Raw genomic sequence first — 23,788 nt, 5'->3', positions numbered from 1 at the left:
CATTCTCATTGCTCACCCCTTAGCCATCTCTGTTAACATAGTGCGATGAACCGCAAATATGTTCATGCAGCTATTTTTATTACTGCTCTAATTAGTTATTCAAAAATACAAAGTGGCGATTGATGTGGGCGTTGCACTCCCAGTGCGTAGCCCATATAAGTTGCCACCTTCCAGTGATTCTTATTGTTGTTGTGGTCTTCAGTCCAGAGACTGGTTTGATGCAGCTCTCCATGCTACTCTATCCTGTGCAAGCCTCTTCATCTCCCAGTACCTACTGCAACCTACGTCCTTCTGAATCTGCTTAGTGTATTCATCTCTTGGTCTCCCTCTACCATTTTTTCGCTCCACGCTGCCCATCAGTACTAAATTGGTGATGCCTTGATGCCTCAGAACATGCCCTACCAACCGATCCCTTCTTCTAGTCAAGTTGTGCCACAACTTTCTCTTCTCCCGAATTCTATTCAATACCTCTCATTAGTTATTTGATCTACCCATCTAATCATCAGCATTCTTCTGTAGCACCACATTTCAAAAGCTTCTATTTTTTTCTTGTCTATTTATCGTCCATGTTTCGCTTCCATACATGGCTACACTCCATACAAATACTTTCAGGAAGGACTTCCTGACACTTAAATCTATACTCGATGTTAACAAATTTCTCTTCTTCAGAAACGATTTCCTTGCCATTGCCAGTCTACATTTTCTATCCTATCTACCTCGACCATAATCAGTTATTTTGCTCCCCAAATAGCAAAACTCCTTTACTACTTTAAGTGTCTCATTTCCTAATCTAATCCCCTCAGCATCACCCGATTTAATTTGACTACATTCCATTATCCTCGTTTTGCTTTTGTTGATGTTCATCTTATATCCTCCTTTCAAGACACTGTCTATTCCGTTCTACTGTTCTTCCAGGTCCTTTGCTGTCTCTGACAGAATTACAATGTCATCGGCAAACTTCAGAGTTTTTATTTCTTCTCTATGGATTTTGACTCTTATTAACGTTTAAAAAACCCCGAAATGAAGTAGATGACGCTGAGACAAGTAACTTAATGCAAGACACCTGGGGCTGCAAATATCTGGAAATACCACAAATGTGAGTGGCATATGACGTCACCAGGTGAAGCACCTGGCCACAAGTGCAGGGGCTGGACTATTCGATCCTACCCTCGCAGGTAGGTTTGTCCTACGGCAGCCGAGGAAAGAATAACAGAACGTTGGTCCTGTTTGGACGCATTTGGTAATAACTTCTTCATAGTTAATGTTTCTGCATTGATTGCACGCACGTGGAAAAGGCAGGAGTACCACAATAATCCCTTGATTACATGTCGGTGCTTATATACCCACATCGGAGTCGTGCTACATTGCACATACGCTGCAGCAACGTCCTCAAACGGAAACTTTTTGATCACCCCTTGTACAAAAGGAAATGCCTCGCCTAGAAGAATCCTTTGCTAGCTGATCTCTTTTTTCTCCACCCCCTTGCCCACATTGAACACCTCCATATCCACAGGCAATGCAACAAAAATAGGGAGCACAAGAATGCAACATATTGCCATGTCTAATACGGTGTAGGAAACACGTTACCATTCGATACAGCCTCTCGAAATGGATAAATACAGATGTTGTATGCATTTCGAGGGAATCTTATACCATCCTTTCTGCAACTTAGTGGTAAGGTCAGGTAATGAAGATGGAGGAGGTAGACAGCGATTACTAATTTTTATCTTCAAAGTACACGACAGTGAATTAATACTATTGAGATCTGGTGACTGTGGTGGACAGGGGAGATGCGAAATTCATCCCCGCGTTCACAAAGGCAGGCCTGGACGATTCGAGTTGCACGAACAGGGGCACTGTTGCTTTGGAGCACAGTATCACCATTGGCAACGGAAATTGTACCGCGGGGTGTACTTTATCAGCAAATACGGTCACATAGTCAATGGTAGTCATGCGATCTTGTACAGTAATCATGGGGCCCATGGCATGTTATGATACGTGTGCTCAGATTGTCACCGAACCGCCGCCATATTTCACTCCTGGGACGTAAACTCGACCACGAATCGGAAACAGTCTGCAACAAGACTTCTCTGACCGAATGACATTCTTCCAACGATCCATAGTCCAGATTTCATGGCTTCGGCACCACGTTTTCCTGTCACGGGCTTTGCATCATTGATGAGTGGTTTCGGAATGTCAGTTCTCCCTGCAATTGCTGCTTGTGGAACTGCCTTCATGTTTTGCTGCTGATTGGATTTGCGAGTGCGACGTTCAGTTCTGCAGCGACTTTTGCAGCTATCGTCGTCTTATTTGTCGTTACAACCTTCTTCAATGACAGTCTGTTACGACCACCCAACACAAACTTTCTTTCGAGTTGTAACGTAGCGGATTATGCTTTATTTCCGCTTTTCCTGTATGTGGTATAAATCTTTTATACAGTACCTCTTGTAACAACAAACACTTCGGCCACTCTGGCACGGAAGCACACAACATACGAGCACCAGCAATTTGCCCATCTTCGAATTTTTAGATTCGACATAACTACATCGAACAGTGGGTCGGGTAGCATTTACGTTCAAGCCATAGACTTGCGATTCGTTACAGAATTGTCTCGAATTTCTAGCAATCCTTGTCTGCTACTCCACAAAACTGCAGATTTAAAGATGCCGACAACCACCACAAACACTGCAGCTTTTGCAATCAATACGTCTTATTTTTTGTTAATTGTCACTCTGTTCACGAGTAATCATCTCGAGTCATGAGTGCAACTGCGGTTGAGGCACTGATCTACTATCAAAACGGATTCGAACCTTTATATAACCGTGCTGAAGAACAATCTATCTGTCGCTTCAGCGTTCAGCCTTTACCGAACTGCAGAAAGGAGCCGGCCTTATACTGTGGAACGACGATTCCATACCCGATTCCCAACACAATAAGTGTCGCAGAACCACACGTGCCAGTCATCCGTCCCTGATATCCACAAGGAAGGCCTTCCCCTTGAAGCACAACGGAATCACAACAGTACTTTAACCATTTCTCTGTGGAAAAACAAAATGCATGACAGCTTTCTGAGTCTGCATTCAGTTTTACACAGCAGAGGTATTGTAGCACACTCGAAAGAACACCGCCGTACTACACTAAGTGATCAAAAATATCCGGATACCTGGCTGAAAATGACTTACAAGTTCGTGGCGCCTTGCATCAGTAATGCTGGAATTCAATATGGTGTTGCCCAACCCTTAGCTTTAGTGACAGCTTCCACACTCGCAGGCAAACTTTCAGTCAGGTGCTGGAAGGTTTCATGGGGAATAGCAGCTCATTCTTCACGGAGTGCTGCACTGAGGAGAGGTATCGATGTCGGTCGGTGAGGCCTGGCACGAAGTCGGCGTTCCAAAACATCCCGAAGGTGTTCTATAGGATTCAAGTCAGGACTCTGTGCAGGCCAGTCCATTACAGGGATATTATTATCGTGTAACCACACCGACACATGCTTTGATTTATAAAAAAAGGTGCTCGATCGCCATCCCTGAATTGCTCTTCAACAGTGGGAAGGAAGAAGATGCTTAAAACATCAATATAGGCCTGTGCTGTGATAGTGCCACGCAAAACAGCAAGGGGTGCAAGCCACTCCATGAAAAACACGACGACACCGTAACACCACTGCCTCCGAATTTTACTGTTGTCACTATACACGTTGGCAGATGACGTTCACGGGCAATCGCCATACCCACACCCTGCCATCAAATCGTCACATTGTGTAACGTGATTCGTCGCTCCACACAACGTTGTTACACTGTTCAATCGTCCAATGTTTACGCTCTTTACACCAAGTGAGGCGTCGTTTGGCAGTTATCGCCGCGACGTGTGGCTTATGAGCAGCCGCTCGACCATGATATCGAAGTTTTCTCACCTCCCGCCTAACTGTCATGTTACTTGCAGTGATACTGATGCAATCTGGAATTCCTGTGTGATGGTCTGGATAGATGTCTGTCTACCACAAATTACGACTCTTTTCGACTGTCGGCGTTCTCTGTCAGTCAACGGACACTTGCATGTGACTAGGGAGCCTCACCGGGACAGTCCAAAAGTGAATGTGTGGTGTGGAATCATGTGCAACCGAATAATTAGTCCATTTTTCTTCAAGGAGTCAACAAGTACTGCAGATGTTTTCCTCGACCTTCTGACCGAATACGTAGCACCACAATTGATTGACTTACAACCAACTATCGTTTTCCAGCAAGATGGTGCACCACCACATTGGGCACTGCATGTTCGTCGGTTCCTCAATGAAACATTTGTAGGCAGATGGATTGGGAGGGATGGGCCAGTTCCTTGGCCACTGCGTTGGCCAGATACCACACCTCTGGACTTTTTTTATGGGGGTATGTAAAAGATATCGTGTATCAGACACAGATACGGAACATTGCTGACTTGAAGCAAAGGATTCGTAATGCCATTGCCACCATTGATGACGCTACGCTGCAGCAAACATGGCAAGAAGTCGAGTACTGTCTTAATGTGCTTCGTGCAACTTAAGGTGCCCATATAGAGGTCAATGAAACACTGTCAAAAACTTTTGTAAACACTGATTACAATAAAAGAAATGTTGTTAAAATATTTCAGCAACTGCCATTGTAATAAAATTTTGGAGTTGTAAAGGGACTTTATGGACACCCTGTACTTCGCTGTTAAATGCAAGTCTCTGTTGGTGGTGCTGACACACTCGTCCACCAGTTGGGATTCTCAAAGGTGTGTGCCCGCAGGGTTTCTCGCCGCTTGACAATTTCTTTTCGAACATAGTCACAGGCAATGAAACATAGGTTCATCATTTTGAACCGGAAACGGAACGTCAAAACATGTATTGGCGCCACATCGCCTCCCCTCCGAAGAAAAAGTTCAAAGCCGCACCCTCATCTTTTGGGACTCGGAGGAGTTAGCGGTTGTTGTCCTCCATCATGGTGCAACGACCAACTCTAAAGTTGAAGAAATGACTTCAGGATGTTCGTCATCACAAAAATGCGAATGAAGTTCTTCTCCCGGAAAACGCAATGAGTCAAACAAGTTTGCGCACCCGAGAGGAGCTCCAAAGCTCACTGGACTTTTCTCCCTTATCCACCCGACAGCCCGGATCTCGGACTTTCCGCCTCCCATGTGTCTGGAGCACTCTGAAGAAAGCAGTACTTGGATGATGGGGATCAACGTCCACCATTAGGGAGGTGTCGTAAGGCAGTCGCACTGAACAGAGATTATGTTGAAAAATAGTGTTTTGTTGCCAAAAGGGTGGGGAATAATATTGTGTATTGGAATTCTGAATAAAACTAACCTGCTTTCGAAAAAAAAGTTTTACGTTACTTACAAGACAATCTTCGTATATGACGCCGCACAGTTGTAATTCAATTGCAACTGTGGAAGCGGAGAACAAAAAACGCTTTTTGTTGCTGTGTTATGAGCATGTCGACTATAGACTCATTACATAACGAACGAGTGAGTGAATAAGCTAGCATTATCAGGGACACCGCAGCATATTAGAACTGGAGCCAAAATTTTGTTTTGGTTTCGATGCGTAAGGTAAAATTCACCGTAACTTTCTGTCGTCTTTGATATAGGAGACAGCCCTCTGAAATGCGACGAATATTTTTAGAAATTCTCTGTTCAACAGTCCAGAAATTAAGTTGAAACTGACTGCAGTTAGACGTTTTCATTTTTTTTTTGCTTTCTTTTTTTTTTTTTTTTTGCTCCGTGGAAGTTAATTGTCCTTTCAACGACGGGACGGAGACGGAGGCGTTCATTACTTACTGCAAAGATAGGTCTGAAAATTAGGTACTTATTACCTACACTGAAAATATATTATTGCGAGAAAATTACAGTTCATTCGGGATTAGAAATATGTAACAGTTTAATTCAGTACCGGCATATTTAATTAATTCCAGATGATTTTGTCGGATTTGTACTACCATCGTTTTGCTGTGTTCTGGAATACTTGAGCGAGGTAAACAGAACAATCACGCACACTGAATTAATTATTCACAATCGTGGTCAAATTTTGATTTATTTAAACAGATAATCAGTTCCGGCTATACAGCTATCATCGAATCTTAAAAACAGAAGTAACGCGCAGGAAGGTTAGTCATGAACTGTAATCGCAATTACAATATTATCTTCGGGTTCCGAGAAGAGCAGAATCCATAATAATATTGTAAATATAAAAGTAAATCTATGTGTTACGTTTTGATTGGTAGCCTGCTGAATATATTTTAATGAAATTTGGTATGGAGATACCTTGAATGACGAGGAGGAACATAGAGTAGTTTAGAACGTGTGTAGTACAAGATACTTATTGATTTGAAGACTATAACGCGAAATATCGAACAATAATGACTCTGATAAAAGTTATTTAATCATTGACTTCTGAACTTTGTCATACTTCTGAAAATGCTTTTATTGTTTGGTATGTTCTGCGTACTACGGCTGAAAGTAAATGAGTAGCATGCTTATACAGTCCTCAACCTGTTTAATCCATACTCTCATACTAGAATCAGCCGCAAGCCTGTTGCATTCTAACCGCTGTTCCTCACGTTGCTGTACGACAGACAGAGAGATTTCGTGCCTTTACATATAGAGCGTGGGAGAAGCTTAGTGAGGCAGCATCTGATTATAATATGCAGACACGTCAGGTAAATGGCGTTACTGCACGTACAAATATTATAAAATTTACGCTGTACTGAACTACAAATTAATTATTTTCTTTCTTCGTTATTTTAACTCTATTTAATGATTTTACAGTCCGCAGTTCGTGGTATTGCGGTACCGTTCTCCCTTCCCGCGCACGGGGTCCCGGGTTCAATTCCCGGCGGGGTCAGGGATTTTCCCTTCCTCGAGATGACAGGGTGTTGTTATGTTGTCGTCATCATCATCACTCGTCCCCACTACGGTTGGAGGAAGACAATGGCAAACCACCTCCGCTCGAACCTTGCCTAGTCGGCGGTGTGGGTCTGCCGCATCTTACCCTATGCTCCTCGGAGTACGGGACATCATCATCACAAATAATTTTAGAAAGACCGAATTATTTTATTATCGTCAAGATGGCTCAAAATGGTTCAAATGGCTCTGAGCACTATGGGACTCAACTGCTGAGGTCATTAGTCCCCTAGAACTTAGAACTAGTTAAACCTAACTAACCTAAGTACATCACAAACATCCATGCCCGAGGCAGGATTCGAACCTGCGACCGTAGTGGTCTTGCGGTTTCAGACTGCAGCGCCTTTAACCGCACGGCCACTTTCGCCGGCTATCGTCAAGATCACACGTCATATCGCAACCTCTGATGTTCTCAAACAGCTCCTGGTACTGTGGTAGGTGTTGATGCCCCTCGTTCACGGGGTCGTGGATTCGATTCCCGGTCGGCTAGGATTTTCTCCGTTCGGTTCAAAAATGGTTCAAACGGCTCTGAGCACTGTGGGACTTAACATCTGAGGTCATCAGTCCCCTAAAACTTAGAACTACGTAAACATAACTAACCTAAGGACATCACACACATCCATGCCCGAGGCAGGATTCGAACCTACGACAGTAGCGGTCGCGCGGTTCCGGACTGAAGCGCCTAGAACCGATCGGACACACCGGCCGGCTTCTCTGTTCGGGATTTTGTGTGTGTGTGTGTGTGTGTTGTTCTCGTGATCTTTTATCATCATTGACGCTTAGATCGCCGAAGTGGCGTCAAATAAAAGGACTTGCTGCAAGTGGCCGAACATTCCGAAGTTGGTCTTCCGGCCAATAAAGCCATGGGCACATCTCGTTTCATTTTAGTGAGACGTGAGTGAAGACGCAGGTAGCAGGTAGAATACAGTGCTTACATAAGCCTCATCATGTTTGATCCATAATTCTACCCAATATTATAAAATGCGAAAATATCTCTGTAAGTTAAGTTTTCACGACTAAACTGTTAAATCGATTTTAATGAAATTTGGTATGGAGATAGCTGTAACCCTGAGAAAGAACAGTGAGGCTACTTTAGAAAGAAATAGAATTGTCCCCGATCAGGGTGAAGTAAGGAACTGAACATATTTTTTACGTGTGAACACAAGCCGTGTTAAAAAAGTTATTAAATTTGTTACATACTATACACTATGTGTACATGTCCAGACCCGTCGGCAAACACTGCTCAGAAGCGGCACGGCGAGTGATGTGTGGTCGTGTGGTAGGGCAAGGGAGCGGCCACCGGGAGCACATCACAAGCTAGGGTCATCTGAACAGGCAAACACGTAAGGGCAGCTAACGTTATTCCACGTACTAGAACTTACGTACTCACCATCACTTATTGTAGCAAAACTATTGATATGTGAGAGCAGCCACGGGTAACAGCTAGTTCATTTTATAAAATGAGATGCTGTTAAATTAGCAAAGTATGAAAATGGAACGGACTACAGGTTACTGCTACAGCATTTGATGTTGTTACTCCTAAAACTTTTCTATGCATACTCTAAGAGGAAATGATTTGATAACTGGTTTTGCAGCATTAGACACATTACTGTGCTTGAGAAAACAGATAAACACAGAGGAAGAAAGGAAGTGAATAAGAAACATCTGCATTATGTGGAGCAATTATGTAATGAAGAAATAATTTTTGTGCCTTTCGCTAACGGGGTACAGCGGGAAAAGCGCACGATGTCGTAGGATCCGTGGTGTCTGACAAGACAGCACAATGACTCGTGACGTCGTAGATGTCCCACGACCACGATTATTTTAGTAGGTAATTCTAAAGCCGAATAAACGAGCGCTTTTTTTAAAAAATATAAATGCATCCTTATAAAAAAAGATATTTTTCTTGTAATAATTACACTACTTACAACGAGAAACAACTCTAGAAAATTATCACGATGGCTATTATAGCATTATGAGCGATATCTCCGACGTTGTAGCGCAGTACGCATAACTGCATCGGCGGCTATACCTATCATATTAGGTGAATACCAATAGTGTAGCAGTACGATACCACAAATTTTGCCGGTCGAAGTGGCCGTGCGGTTAAAGGCGCTGCAGTCTGGAACCGCAAGACCGCTACGGTCGCAGGTTCGAATCCTGCCTCGGGCATGGATGTTTGTGATGTCCTTAGGTTAGTTAGGTTTAACTAGTTCTAAGTTCTAGGGGACTAATGACCTCAGCAGTTGAGTCCCATAGTGCTCAGAGCCATTTGAACCACAAATTTTATAACGCACTGATTTCACGTCCAATGATATAGTCAGTCCAATCCATGAATACATGTCTTTCTTCCTTGTAGTTGTAATAAATATTTTGGCTCCTGCTTCACTTATTATGTGAACCGATACGGTGTAGTACAGCTTACCTGTCACAGATGGGAAAGTTTACTTTCTTTTTGAATGTTTACATTCTCCCTCTGGAAACCAATCCACAACGCATAGTAGGTGGTATTGCATCTCGTGGTCCGTCGCGTCACGAACAACGCAGAATTTTGTGTCTGTATATTTCCACATGCGTTGTAATATTCCTTATGTCGTTGTGACTCGCTGAATGATACTCGTGTGGGTGCAGTACAACTGTTTTATTGTCTCTCCGAAATACATGCTCCCTGAATTTACCCAATACGCACAAACCATATAAATAGAAAACAGTTATTGTTATACCAGTACTTGGTTGGCGAACGCCAAACAAGACATTACTGTAAACAAACAGCAGGTAATTAAGAAATGTTAGCACCAGATCTAGAATTCTATCTGAAAGACAGACACAAATTACTGAAATAACCACTTAATAAACTATTCCTATCTCAGATGCATAGCCAGAAAATGTAAATGAAAAAGCAAATGAACTTTTGAACACTAATAGGTTTATATTGTCAGCCTCTTTTTAAACTTTAGTCATAGTCGTAATGACAACTGGAAAAAATCCATGAAAACTGAATTGTAATCTTGTCTTTTAATGCAGTCTACTGCCGTAAGTATTTTTACATTGAGCATTGTATAAATAAATGAGATAATAGACTATATTAGAAGACATTACTCTGACTAAAACAGTTTGTAGAATTAAAAGTTAGATGTGGAAATCGTAATAAAAATGGGTTCAACACTATATAGACGCTATGTTTTGTAGGTCACAACCGCATAAAAATCCGGACAGAATATTTTGTTTTTCCTCAGTTTTATTTGTATATTATTACGCTCACTGCTCAAGTGTAAATATACGTACTATAAAATAGTTATTGACCGTTTACAGGACTGCCAGTTTTTGCACAATTAGTGTTCCAGTGGGCTTAATGTAATTCCATATGGTGAGCTAAGAAAAGAGAAAGACAAATCGGATAAGTGGTTTCATAGTCATTAGCGCCAGTCTTCCACTCGGTACTGAATTCTCTCATCTCAAACGGATATTCCTGTACATGGAATCTACTGTGTCATCAGCAACGATTAGTTTGCGCTGTAATTATAATAAAAATAACGAAGGCGATCTGTCGTGGTGACTGTTAAACAGCTTACTTTGATTTAGTTCACAAATTGCAACATCTTTATAACTTTTCATGCGAATTAAGGCCATTGAAACATAGCCTTTCATTAATGTCCTTCTGACTGAAATGCGACTCTGCTTTCACACTGAAATATTCTCATGAGACTTTTCGTTCCCTATTTCATCACTTTAGGGCTTGAATTTACAAAAACACTATCCGAGATGTCAAACACCAATTTTCATCGATAGAACTCTAAAAACTATTTAGTAGTTCTTTAATAATGATTTGTGAAAAAAATTCGCCCACTATTTCACCTCCTTAGGTGGTGAATTTTCAAAAACGCTGAAACACGTTTTTTTTTATTTCTAACCTCAAAACCAAATATCAGCTGTCGTAGTTCTAGCTTCAAAATTCTGTAAATAGCGACCTATTTTCAAAAAACCTTCCAGCCACTATTGCACCTCCTTGGGGGTGAAAAATCCCAGCTTAACGGATGCCTACACTATAAGAGCATTACCATATATGTTTTAATACAAACAAATATTTTCATAAAAATTTTCGCCCCCTATTGCACCCATTAGAGGTTGAATTCCAAAATACACTTTTGTTTTTTTGTTTCTAGCCGAGAAGCAAAATACCAATTTTCATAGACGTAGCTTTAAAAATGCTGTAGTAATTCTTAAATAATGATTTATTAAAAAAGGTCTTTCACCCACAATCCACCCCTTTCAGCTTGAAATCCCAAAAATGCTGAAGCACGTATTTCCTTTTATTTCGGACAGAGGAACCAAATATCAATTTTCGTAGTATAGCTTCAAAATTGCCAAGATACCGATATATTTTCAAAAAAACCTTTCATCACATATTTTACCCTGTTAGGGGTGGAATTTTGAAAAATCCTTTCTTAAATGATACCTGCAGTATCAGCTCAAAATACTCTCCAAATTTCAACTTTCTATTCTTAGCGGTTTGGGCTAGGCGATGATGTGTCTGTCAGTCAGGAGATTTTCTTTTAAAGGTAAAGATAAATTGGAATATAGCTCTAAGATCAGTTTCGCTTGTAAGGGTCTGGTCAAGTGAACAGACGACGGTCTTATAAGCTTGGTTTCTGTTTATGTTCATCCTTCAGCCGTCTTTCCTCTTTTGTAATCTTTGTTTTGCCACATACATTTCATTAAACACTACCTCTCACTGAAAATACTTTGCGCGCCAACTTACAGACTTAAGACCTGCAGAGATTGCCAAGCATTGATTGTGTCGCAATTTATTTAGTTACCGTAAGAAACGTTTCGCTGCTTTTTTAAAATAATGACTAAACATATTTACGCTCTACCCCCCCCCCCCCTCTCTCTCTCTCTCTCTCTCTCACACACACACACACACACACACACACAGGTACACACGAACGAGCGTACATGCACGCGCTAGCGTGTGTGTGTGTGTCTACGTTTCGTGGTGTGTAACGATAGTCTTACTGATCGACGGATTTTTCTCCAACCTTCAGGAGACCGTGGTTCGTTGCTAGCGTGCTACGCACTTGGACTCCTGTAATTATCGGCCTCAGTTTCTCTGCCGCCTGACTTCTCGACTCAAAGAGGTAGTAAATTCTTAATAAGACTTTCCCTATAAGTAACGAGAGCTGGGTGTATTTGATGTATCAGAACTTATTGTGTTTTTCAGAAGTAATTACTTTTGACTTCTCGTAATTAAAGAGCGCCGCTTTTACGAATGATACTTTCAATTGTGGATTTGAATTACAGAGTCCTTTACTTGTATCCGACTTGCTATGAAATTTCCTTGTTTTATTTGCGTTTATTTCCATTGTTCTCTTAAGGACACAATTACAAAAGAAAGAAAATCAAGAAGATAACTCTCACTGTTCTTCCACTCCGCGATATAATAGTTACTGACATTTAGGTTTCATGTTCTGTGGTCAAGCCACAAGTAAAGAAAAACAAGAAAGCATCGTGGGTGCAATAATTTACGGTTATCAGCAGATTATACTTTTGGATTACCTTAAATATTCTTCACAATCATGAGAAGCAGCCAATTTGCAAACATGCGTATACATGTAAGTTTTTTCTAACTGTAGAAATGAAGAAACTACAACCAGAATAATTTAGAAAGGCAACGGTTAACTGCACTAAAAAGATTAAAAAAAACATTGTCTTTTGAAGTGACGAACATCGAATGAGACTGAATTTTACATTCCTTTCTGCCACTTGCATAACTCTTAACATTACTATGTAATGTTTGCTATGAATAATACCTTCACCGAGGTATTTATTTACCAGCTTTAAAATTCATAATGATTACGTAGCTCGGTTCGAAAGTTGGACGTCATTATCTCGTGCTTTAAATATTTAAAACCGAATGATTAATTTTCTAGGAATGCCTCTGTCTAGCTGACTTAATCACAGGCTTAAAGCGCATACTGCATTTACAGTGAAGCAAAATTACTGATGTAATTAAACTTTAATTAATCAGGCTAGTTTGCTCATGCGCAATAAATTACTAACGCCTGATTTTACACTTCGTGTCTATCATTGTGTACATGATATTCGTTATGATACCAAAATAATCCTTTTTTGCTAGATTTGCGAAATTTCTGTTTTCATTTTTCTGAAACGGTGTTACCTTATTTGGATACCAGTTGCTAACGACCCACATGTGACATTTCGGTCTGGCTGCCTCATTTGGCAAATCATTCTTGTTAACATTAGCGTCATCGTCTGTAACAATAGCACCGCAACCTATGTTATAGTTTTAATGTTTTCACTAGGTTAGTTAGCAGCAGGTTACATTACAAGTACCACTGTCACTTATATAAGTAATAATCTCTACCTCTTATTAATTTTCCAACTTTTTGTGTTTTGGTATTTCGAGATGTACCAAAGATATTCAATTAAATGATCAATTTCAGTCTTTTCATTGAAATATTATCCATATATTCGTTAACAGATTAACCCAATAAGTTAAACAGAATTCAACAAGAAGAGTGTTTCTTTTTTAAAAGTATAATGAGCGTTGTTACTTTATTCTGGAAAGTAAATACAGGAACTCTAAGCTGTTGTGAATCGTATTATTCATATCACAAACAGGTACCTTTCGCAAATGTAAGTAGATATTAGTGTGACCAAATATTTGTAATGAAAGGTAACATCTTTAGAACATGTTCGTAAATTTTAAGGAACAATTCAAACGTACGTGAGAATCAGTTCCTGGCCTATTCGCCCCACAAACATGCGCTGGCTACCGGTCCTTAGTGATATACCACTTCTTGTGGACAAGAATATAAGTAACCAAAATTATCAATATATTCAGAATTTTCATTATTAGTACTCCATACAATGGGGTCTACTGAACAGTCACTTCAACATGCAAGATGCTTGGAATACCCAAGGCAGAGTCAAATTTCCTTGGTGCGTTATCAGCTAATTAAAACTCCTCGGGAACAACCAGCAGGTTTTCATTTTCCTCGGCTACACTGGAGCAAACTGAATCGGATGAGAACTGACCGGGATGGATGTGGAGCGTTGCTGCAAGCTTTCTCCTCAGCATGACTGCAGCGAAGTGCAGCTAACTGTACGCCACATAACATTGAATCTTCCCTTAGAGCATTCAAAGTGACAATGGAACACGTTCACACTTTATCTACAGTAGCTTCCGGTTGGATTTAAAACCTGGACTTAGGCCTATGAACCCATTACGAACTCAAAACTGTGTGAATCCGTGTAGAAATATATACATTTGTTGTCAATATTTGTCTGGCATTTTCTCCCGTCAGCATACGATAAATAAATAGATAATACTATAGTTTACGTTCGGAGCAGGTGATTAACTCAAATAGAATTCTTCACAAACTGAAAGCCTCTACACTTATATTCCATTATCCACAGTGAGACGTATAACGTAGTGTGTGGGATGCACTTAAATAGCTTTCCACCTTTCTTGTTCAGTTCGCAAAGCGTCACTGGCGGAAACATTATCGGTACCCTAACGTATACAGTCGAAGTACTTTGACTTTTCTTCCGAGGCCATTACACGAGATGTAAGTTCCAGGAAATAATATGTTTATTGAACGTGGGCAACTGGTCCTCCGGGATTTACAGCGCCTCTTAAGCTGTATAGGCTTTTGGTTTGAAGTGTAATTTTATGGAAAATAAATTTATTTCGAATAATTTTGTTAATATAGAGCAGGCCTTGAGGATAATTAGCATTGTCAGGCTGGAAAGATTCAAGTCTGTGGCACCAACAACGATATTTTGTAATCAGTAATATTTGTTATTGTTGACCGCAGAAGAATGTGCTCACATGTGTTTCCACTGGTATAATGTATATGCTTGAATGTTTTCTGTAATTGTAATGCCTTAGAAGAACAATTCTTTCATATTTCCGAAAATTTTAACTACATTATGGCACAGAGTATTATATTTTGTTAAAAAAGGTTGAGTTAGATGGTAGTTTGTAATAAACTTGTGTTAACCTTGAATTACTGTTGCCATCTGAATAATCCTGAATTCTAAATGTGATGTAACGGGGTTAATAATAATAATAACAATAATAATACTAATAGTAGTAAAAATACAGAGCATCGTAACTTTAGCAAGTGACATTATCAAAAGTGCTCCTGAACAGAACTGAAGGAACTTTAGACAAACAACCGGATTATCAAGATGGTTTCGAAAGGGAAGATCATGCAGGGAACAGATTTGTAACTCAAAGCACGTGTAAAAGTATAATATATTGATTTCAAGAAAGCATTTCATTCGGTACGCTGAGACACAGTAGACAAAATCGCTAGAGTATTTGGTGGGAAAGCAAAATTAACAAACGTAATTCATGAAATTCTAAGAAATACGATATCTAAAATTAAATTTATGGTGGAGGTATCTCATTTATTTGAAATACAAATTGGTGTTAGGCAACGGATGGCTTTCTAGTTTTACTGTGTTTTAGAAAAAAAATTGCATGGCTCCAGAATTTTGAGCTAAAAGATAACAAAATATACCAATAATTGTGGGAAAGAAAACAAATGAAATTAAAGGATACTGCCTGGCTTCTGCAGACCATTTTGAAATACTTTCAGGAAATCTGACACAAGCAACTACTCAAATAAGTATTCTGAAAAAAATAATGAACAGAACTGGTCTCAAAATTTCTTCTGGAAAAAAACTGATAACAAATACAACAACTTCCACAAAATCCTTAAAACACAGTTAGGTAAAAAATATCTGGTTAGTAAATTGAAACATCTTAAGAAATTCGTAATAGATGTAAAAATTAATAAAACGGAGGAGCAGATGTTTTGAAACAAAAAATGCGCAACAAGATACGCATATCTAGAAAAACAAAACTAAGACGCTCTATCACATGATAATACCGTAATCTTTATATGCGCGCGAGTGCTTCACGGGTAACTACGATGTAAGCGGGACAGAATAGAGGTACTGAAAGGTTGATTATTACAAAAACAATGGATGAAATATGAACTGCAGGTGGTTAAAAATGTGAAGTAACGAGAAGATCTGAGCAAATATCGTAAGGAATGTCAAAGTGAAGATTACTCTTCTTTGTTGACTTCTACAAAACGAATGAAAGCACCCTGACGAAACAAATGCTCCTGTGTTTTTGGAAAAAGAAATCGAAAGAGTCGTGGCTCAGAAAAATAAGGAATGAATTAGAATGAACTAGAGTGAAACAACACCACAGAATTGGACATAAAAATAAAAGACATTTTGAAGAATAAAATATTAATTTTAGAAGGCTTTCAGGACAGAAGAAACAAGAAATCTAGAATAACATAGGAAGAAGTAAAGAAAAGACAACGTGGTGAGAAGATAAAAGAATACTGGAAAAATAGGAAGCGCGAAGGAAGTGAACTCTGAAGTTATGTAAGTGGGCTGTTTAGATTTTTATGTTGGTAACACCACGTAGCGCTCTGTATGAAAATCACTGGCTGTGCTGTGTGAGTCTGAGGCTGGTTGGAATTGTTGGAATATTCGTTATTATAGTGTTCGGCAGTTGGATGGGAACAGCGCGTACCGTTGCGCAATTGGAGGTGAGCCGCCAGCAGTGGTGGATGTGGGGAGAGAGACGGCGGAGTTTTGAGAGCGGATGATCTGGACGTGTGTCCATCAGAAAGAGTAAAGACTGGATATCATGAACTGATATATATATATTATGACTTTCGAACACTATTAAGGTAAATAGATTGTTTGTTCAAAAAAAAAAAAAAGGTTCAAATGGCTCTGAGCACTATGGGACTTAATATCTGTGGTCATCAGTCCCCTAGAACTTAGAACTACTTAAACCTAACTAACCTAAGGACATCACACACGTCCATGCCCGAGGCAGGATTCGAACCTGCGACCGTAGCGGCCACGCGGTTCCAGACTGAAGCGCCTAGAACCACACGGCCACATCGGCCGGCGCTAGTTTGTTCTCTATCAAAATCTTTCATTTGCTCAGTACGCCTATCAGTAGTTAGTGACTTCAGTAGTTTGAATCTTTTATTTGGCTGACAGTATTGGCGCTCGCTGTACTGCAGTAGTTCGAATAACGATTTTTGTGAGGTAAGTGATTCATGAGAGGCATAGATTATTGTTAGTCAGGGTCATTCTTTTGTAGGGATTATTGAAAGTCAGATTGCGTTGCGCTAAAAATATTTTGTGTCAGTTTGGGGATGATCAGAATAAGTAAAGAGAGAAATGTCTGAGTACGTTCAGTTTTGCTCATCTGTTTGAAAATCAAATAACGTAAGAGGTTTATCAGCACAGTAATTCATAAATTTTTCTAAGGGGAGGTTTCATTGTGTCTAACTTTTAAAGATTTTGTCCCATTTGTTGCATTAATTGTAATAACAATGCACTGCTGTCTGGAACATGTTCCTCAGTGCTATTCGGCAGTGCATTTGAACCGGCAATATTCGCATTTTGAAAAGCAGAAAATGTGTCTTGACGTATTTGAGAAAACGGTGAGGACCCAAAACCTGAATCTACAGTATTTGCAAGATTGTGTCCTGTCATTTCGGAATCCTGAGGCGAGCTGTTGCCGACCGATCGAATGATAATGCTTCCCTTTTCACTAATTGTTTCACTGTCTACACCATTATTTGCCGCCCGCTCCATTTCCATATGCACAATTACCAAATTACTACTTTGAATGCCTGTTAATTCATTACACGGTGGTGCTGATAAGCTACGCTTGTCGTCACTATCATTCCTCAATTTACTTTGGAGCCTAGTGTTACGTTTTTCACACGCCATAATTATTACGTATTTCACACGATAACAAGAAAAGCACAATTTGAAGAGCAAAAATAAGAAAACACATAAACATAGCACTGTAAATAATATCTAGAAAATTGCAAGCGCAGCTGCGAAATATTTGGTACAAATCTACATGCATGCCACAACTGTTTTACTTACAGTTATTACGCAATCCCAGCTGGGCAATGCGAAGATTAAAATAATAATAATAATAATAATAATAATAGCAGGTGGGAAGATAATACCAGAGCCCGAACAGTGTATACTATCATAAAGAACCATGCCTGGCTAAAATACAGATAACTGGAGGATGGATTTGGGCGGCTTTACCAGTTATACAACGGCAACAAAGGCAAAGAATTCATGCCAGAATAAAGGAGAACACAGTAAATAACCCAACAAATAAACACCTATGTGATATACGAGACACACTGACACAAAAAATTTGTGCTTAATGATAATGACTGAAGAGATACATAGGATCACTAAACATTATTCGATACCAATCGAAATCAGTACTGCTAGCGCTTTAGTAATCTCATTTAGTCTCCCGTATCAATATGCATAACATAATTCGATCAAAGAACTAATACAACATACAGTTAGTAATGTCCCTACATAATGTACTATGGTGGTAATATTCCGCCTGGGAGTACCATCGATGATGCGCTACCGGAATTTGATACGACAACGCTATTTGCTCTGACGACAACGTTCTTAGTTGAAAAAAAGAGAGGAGGATCTATGTTTTCTTGTAATTGTGGGAAATAAGTAATGCCGACTGGAAATTGTGTTTTTTGTCGGAGATAAGTTTACATATAGAAGTAATGTGAAGCGCAGATGTCCCGTTTATCAAGAACAAAAATTTAATTTTTCAAAAGCCAAATATCGTTTACGAACTTTTATTCGATGTTGGATCCCCGGACCTTCACAAAAACTGTTAGTATGTTTTGCAATACAGTGCACAGTGAGTTCTTGGCGAATTAACAATACTCGGCGAATCTGCTACGATCACGGTCCGAACAACGTGCAATATTTCGCCGTCAGATTGCGTGTTCAAGATGTTCCCTAAGGGACCAGTTTGTTAGTCAGAAGATACCACACTGCCACTGTCTGTTCAGTCTTCTCATTTTGAAAGTGTTTTCCAGAAAATCTTACGACATCTGTGAGTACTTTTGTGGCCAAGAGAGAGACGGAGCCTTCATTACGAGCAGTTTTCTCCAACCTTGCCTGGCGTTCTCTACCTATCACTCTACCTGTCGAAGCCAGCGAGGATTGTCCACGGCCCAGTAATGCATGTTTGGTAAATTCACTGCACCGTGGTTGTGGAACCTGCTTCATCAGTAAACATGTAAAACTGCAACGCACTCTCTGTTAATGCCCATTGACAGAAATTCACTCGATTATTAAACTCATCTCTATGTAATTGCTGATGCAGCGACACATGATATTTGTGAAATTTGTGACGATGAAGTATGCGCATTACACTACTTTGACTCATTGCACTGCCTCTAGCGATGTCACGTGGACTCATGTGTGGGTACACGGCAACAGCTGCTAACACACCAATTGCACCTGCTTTTCTTGTGATGGGTTTGTTACGGACACGTTTGCGTGTTACGACCATACCTGTTGCATATAATTGTAGATGTTTTCAAATGTGTTGGATGATCTCTGTCCAGGTACATTCCCGCATACAACCTGCAGGCTGCAGCAGCAATTTGTCTACACTCACCATAGACGATTATCATCTCTGCCTTTTCAGAGCTAGAATAAACCGTTTTTACAGTTCTTAGAACACTATACACATTGTTGTACTTGCACCTTCCCACGTTCCTACTGTGCGTACTTCTGTTCTTACTTGTGTACAGTACACTATCACAGACTGAAATCACAATGAAATCCAGGCACGGAGACAGCCAAACTCGTAAACATCGTAGGCTTATTTCACATCTACAAAGCACCGGGCAGCCGGTACCGGCTAGCCGGTTGTCGGGGTGAGGTGCTTACGGGACGTTTCACACCAGGCCGACAGACTACGTGGACGGCTAAACGACAGCCGACAGCCGGGCCAAGGCTGCGGGATGCCTGCGGCCCCCACTGTGTCGGCCCGTTGACGGTGTCGTGCGGAAATATCGGCGCACGTGCTGAGGCATGGAGAACAGTAGAGCGCTACGCGTCTACCCGACAACTATCGTGTGCCGGCTAGTTGTGTTTTGCTTTGTTTGTGCTTCAATCTGTTCAGGACATTCCTAGTCTACTGTGTCATGGCGGAAATTGATATCTAAATCCTTTCAACGTTAGTTCTGGAACGAGCAGTTTTGTGGGACAAGACTTTAGGTACTTGTAAGGACAGAATACAAACAAGGAATGCATGCATCGAAGTTTGCAAAGAACTGAACGAAAGCTTTGAACGGATGTGTGACGAAGACAGAGACGACTATGGCAAGTACAAATAAAAAAAAAAATCCCATCAGTGGCGCATTACATTTTAGATAATTTCACAGATCTCTCAGGTGTCATAAAATAATCCGTCGTCATTTTTCGTGCACCTTTGCAGAAATTCTCCCGCGTACACATTCACTTCTTGTTATACCTTCAATTCCAGTTATGGACAGAGTAGCCTTCTTTTTTAAGAATGGTATTGTGCAAAACGACACACGCCTTGACAATGTCAAGAGCAAAATCGGGTTTTAAATTTATAGTTGTGTGGAAAATCCTCTATTTATTAGTCAGTACCCCAAATGAACATTCTACGTACCTCCTGCCTCTTGACAGGCGATAATTGAACACTCTTTTTAGCAACTGTTAATTGGTGTCCAGAGTATGGTCGTAGAATGTGTTGATGAAGTACGAACGCTTCATCACCAATAAAAAAAATAAGGTACCTTTGAACTTACTGTACTACGAAGGCATCTGTCTTCAGGAATTGCATTTTTTTCCATCAGTGATTTTCACAAAGAACATTCTTTAAATATAGTAGAATCACTTCCTTTGCCATAACTGCTGGTATCTATGTAGACAAATCTCTAGTCAGAGTCAGCCACAGCCATCAACACTATAAGAAACTTCCTGGCAGATTAAAACTGTGTGCCGGACCGAGACTCGAACTCTGGATCTTTGTACAGAGTTTTAATCGTCCAGGAAGTTTTATATCAGCGCACACTCCGCTGCAGAGTGAAAATCTCATCAACACTGCAGATGAACATCCTTTGTAGTTGTAATACACTGAGTTACATGGATGGACGATACGATTGTGCTTTCCATCTACAGCTGCAATGCAGTGAGGAAAATTAGCTCTTTGCTCAAATTTTCCAGCAATGTTTTGAAAGTCGTCTATGGTGGGTAGAGGCATACATTCATAACGTAGAGACCAAACAGCTTGGCACACACATCTGACTATTTCAATGATTGTGTAAATGCCAAGTCTGTAACTGTAATGAAGATTTGTGAACGTACAGCCACTGGCCAGATATCTGGAAAAAAAATGGTTTCCGTAATAGAGCATTTTTATATCTTTCTGCAAAATTGGATAGTGTATACCTAACGTAAACAATAATGGAAGAAATAAAATGAACAACCCTACATTCTCGGAAGGATGTATTACGGCGTTCAATGGAAACTTCATTCGTGGATGTAGCTCGTCAAAAGTTCGTAAACTCATCAGAACATCATTAAAAAACTTATCTTCATTTCCCCTTAATTCCTAAAACAGAACAAAGAATGCACCTACTTGCAGTTAGTTTCTTCTCATATTGAGTGGATGGACCCAATGTTCTCTTATCCTTCTTCTGTTTTTCAAACGTCTGTACAAGAGATAACACGCTAATCGCTGGTCGTGTTCCGTTTGTAGTCGAGGTCAACTGAATATGCACAAGACACGGAAGGACGGGCCGGCCGGGTGGCCGAGCGGTTCTAGGCGCTACAATCTGGAACCACGCGACCGCTACGGTAGCATGTTCGAACCCTGCCTCGGGCATGGATGTGTGTGATGTCCTTAGGTTAGTTAGGTTTAAGTAGTTCTAAGTTCTAGGGGACTGATGACCTCAGAAGTTAAGTCCCATAGTGCTAAGAGCCATTTGAACAATTTTTTTTTTATTAATGAACTTTCCACCATTCCTCAGAAAGAAGTTTCTTTCATTCATTGAGCAATTATAATGGATTAAACACTGAATGGGGTGTAAAAAACTCATCTTTTTTCCTTTCTTTCTTGCTTTGTTTCCGTGAGGATCTACTCTGTTATTGCCCTTGCTTAGGTAAGCTTCGAATACTTTACATACCCGGCGCGTATCAGGTACTGAAGTCTCACGGCAATCACACTGTCGAAATATTTCATTTGTGGACCGAAATTTTCACTCTGTATTGCAGTGTCTGTTGTTATTGACGTGCAAGGTAACCTAAAATTCCGTCGCTAACTGTGAACTTGTGCTCAGACCCGAACCAAAAGAGCCGAGTGTCATATAATTCTTGCTCTCTCACGATATACAGGGTGAGTCACCTACCATTACCACTGGAAACACCTCCCAAACCACAACCAACACTGAGTAACCAATGCCGCAGACCAAGAGTATGTAGGGGGGCTGGTGTAATTGGTTAATACAAACCATTGAGAAATGCACGGTAGTCTGATTTTCAACACATACTTATGTTTTTTTAATATAAACCTGTCATTATTTTTAGCACAACTGAAAATATCAACAAATACTTAATCAATGCCGCTTGTTACAGTGTAAAATATTAAGTACATCCATAGTAATTTGTAAGGTACAGTTGACGCTTGAAACCTCAGACGTTCAGTCGCGTGTTGCATCAAACAAGATGTGTAGGAGTATGTCTATGAAGACTGTGGCTTATTTCACATCAACCCGGCAGCCTACAAGCCGGTATTTTTGCCGGGCCGACACGGAACCTACCGCCTCTTCACACGTAGCCGACAGCCGCACGGCAAGCCGTGCCGTCCTTCAGTTCAAATGGCTCTGAGCACTATGGGACTTAACTTCAGAGGTCAACAGTCCCCTAGAGCTTAGAACTACTTAAACCTAACTAACCTAAGGACATCACACACATCCGTGCCCGAGGCAGGATTCGAACCTGCGACCGTAGCGGTCGCGCGGTTCCAGACTGCAGCGCCTAGTCTGGTCGGCTGTTCATTAATAACTATTCCGTATTTATACGTGCTGTCTACAAGGGTGATTCATGTGGAATAGCCGTTAGCTATAGCGCGTCTGAAAAAAAAAAATTCACCCTCTTTCGTAACACTGATATTCTACAGATTGAAGACAGAAACTTAGTGTGAATCTTAACTTAAGCATCCAAACTAAAATTTCACCTTGACCTCAGATGTAAGCTGCCAGATCGTATTGTTGCTGTGGGGGCCTCATTGATGGTGGTATCTCAAATGTTCAAATGTGTGTAAATTCCTAAGGGACCAAACTGCTGAGGTCATCGTTCCCTAGATTTACACACTACGTAAACTAACTTATGCTAAGAACGACACACACACCCATGCCCGAGGGAGGACTCGAACCTCCGGCGGGAGGGGCCGCGCAATCCGTGACATGGCGCCTCAAAGCGCGTCCACTGCGTGCGGCCGGTGGCACTAGCTCCGTCGCTCAGTCATCACGTACCACGATGTAATGAATGGGGCGTATGATCTCGCGTTACACTAGTGGCCTCCGACATCTATCAATGGATGCAATTTTTTTGGGGAGGTTTGTGAAGTGGCCCTCATATGTTATTCGTCTTCCTGCAACTTTGGGTGAACGTTAACGCTGCCTCACAACAGCTGTTAGTCTGCTGACTTCAGAATACTCGCAAAAGTGTGGGACGAGTTTGATTACTGCGTGAATGTTTGTCTAGTTTACGTGGAGGGTACACTGATATTTGTGAAAGGTGAATAAAAACTTTAATATTAAACTGAATTGTAAAAAGTACCTCAAGATTAGACACTGGTGTGTAACACTTAAGAACGAAAGAAACTTTCGCATAATGAGTCACTCCTAAATAACGACCACGTTTGACTGCGTGCATTACGTGTTCCCACTCCCGACATATAGTA

This window comes from Schistocerca nitens, chromosome 5 (assembly GCF_023898315.1).
Source record: "Schistocerca nitens isolate TAMUIC-IGC-003100 chromosome 5, iqSchNite1.1, whole genome shotgun sequence".
Lineage (NCBI taxonomy): Eukaryota > Metazoa > Arthropoda > Insecta > Orthoptera > Acrididae > Schistocerca > Schistocerca nitens.
Note: the sequence above shows the minus strand (reverse complement) of the source record.